Here is a 2,208-nt window from a genome sequence, read left to right on the forward strand (position 1 = left end):
TCCCAGGCATGCCCCCCCCCCACACACACACACACCCACCCAGGAATGTCCCCCCACTCACACCCTCCCAGGAATGTCCCCTCCCACATCCCCAAGAATGTCCCCCCCACACACACTCCTCCCAATAATGTCCCCACTCTCTCCGGAACAAACATATCAAATGTAACTTTCAAAAACAAAATTTAAAAAAAACTTTCCAGCTCATCGGTTTTGTTGAATTGCTTATGTATAAGATGTGAATTTGCTTCCAATTCAACCTGTTCCACTATAATCTGGTGTTGTGTGATTTTTAACTTTACATCAAAGTTGTTCGACTGGGTGAGGCGGTGCAGGGTTCTGAGCAAACCTCCAGGGAGATTCCCAACCAGGCTCAGGCACCCAGGGCCCACAGGTATAGTCAGATCCTACAGGGTCGACAGGGCTGTTTCTGCTGTTGTCTTTTCCAGTGTCTACGTTGATGCCAGATAAGCTGTTCAGCTTCATTTCTTCGAGTCAGAGAAAGTGAGGACTACAGTTGCTGGAGAGTCAGAGGTCGAAGAGTGTGGTGCTCGAAAAGCACAGCAGGTCGGGCAGCATCCAATGAGCAGGAGAATCGATATTTTCAGGCATAAGCCCTTCATCAGGAATGTGAGAGAGGTGTTCAGAGATAAAGAGGAGGGTGGTGTGGGACTGGGGGACGGTCAATGCAGGTTGGGGGTGAGGGGTGATTCCACCAGTACAACTGAACAGCTTGCTATGCCACTGAGAGTCACACTTCGGCCAGACCAGGTGAGGATGGCAAATTTCCATTCGTGGACCAGATGGGTTTTCCAACAATGGTTGCATGATTCTTAAATTGATTATTCCAGTTCTTTTCTTAGTTGAATTCAAATTCCACCATCTGCCGTGGTCGGATCTTCAATACACTCAATGACTTGGCCTCCACACCCTGAGTTCCACAGATTCGTTACTCAATGGCCAACAAAGTTCCTCCTCACTTCAGTTCTAAAAGGTTGTCCCTTCACTCAGGCTGTTCCCTTGGGACCTCATTTCACCTCCCATTGGATACTAAACAGAAATCTATCAGTTTCTGACCTTGAATGTACACAAAGACCGAGCTTCCACAGCTCACTTTAGCAGTGAATTTCAAACGTTGACAATCGCAGGTCTCAGGAGAAAGTGAGGACTGCAGATGCTGGAGAGTCAGAGTTGAAGAGTGTGGCGCTGGAAAAGCACAGCAGGTCAGGCAGCATCCGAGCAGCAGGAGAGTCAACATTTCGGGCATCAGCCCTTCATCACAGATCCCAACTTATGGAACAGCAGCTACCCATTCACCCTGATGCACCCCTTCAGCTGAAGGCAGACAGCACTCGGACAGGAAAGCACGATAAATTACTCAGGATCACGAACAGAGTCAAATAGCACTTTCAGAAACACACCCTTCCGTCTGACCCGTCCATGCCGACCAGATATCCCAACCCAATCCAGTCCCACCTTCCAGCACCCAGCACATATCCCTCCAAACCCGTCCTATTCATATACCCATCCAAATGCCTCTTAAATGTTGTAATTGTAACAGCCTCCACCACATCCTCTGGCAGCTCATTCCATACACACACCACCCTCTGTGTGAAAAAGTTGCCCCTTAGGTCTCTTTTATATCTTTCCCCTCTCACCCTAAACGATACCCTCTAGTTCTGCACTACCCTACTTTAGAAAGAGACCATTCAGCCCAGCCAAAGCCGGTCTCTAGGACCCAGGAGACACCCATTAGTCTCGGGTCACCTTCGATGCCCCGCCCCCGGAAGTATGGTTGATGCCCCGCCCTCTTCTCCAGGGGGTGGGAGAGGATCTGCTCCAGGGACAGGGACAGGGAGGGAGACAGAGAGAGGGACAGGGACAGGGAGACAGAGAGAGGGACAGGGAGGGGGACAGGGACAGGGACAGGGACAGGGAGGGAGACAGAAAGAGGGACAGGGACAGGGACAGGGACAGGGACAGGGACAGGGACAGGGACAGGGACAGGGACAGGGACAGGGACAGGGACAGGGACAGGGACAGGGACAGGGACAGGGACAGGGACAGGGACAGGGACAGGGACAGGGACAGGGACAGGGACAGGGACAGGGACAGGGACAGGGACAGGGACAGGGACAGGGACAGGGACAGGGACAGGGACAGGGACAGGGACAGGGACAGGGACAGGGACAGGGACAGGGACAGGGACAG

Source organism: Chiloscyllium plagiosum, chromosome 41 (genome assembly GCF_004010195.1).
Source record: "Chiloscyllium plagiosum isolate BGI_BamShark_2017 chromosome 41, ASM401019v2, whole genome shotgun sequence".
In the NCBI taxonomy this organism is placed as follows: Eukaryota; Metazoa; Chordata; class Chondrichthyes; order Orectolobiformes; family Hemiscylliidae; genus Chiloscyllium; species Chiloscyllium plagiosum.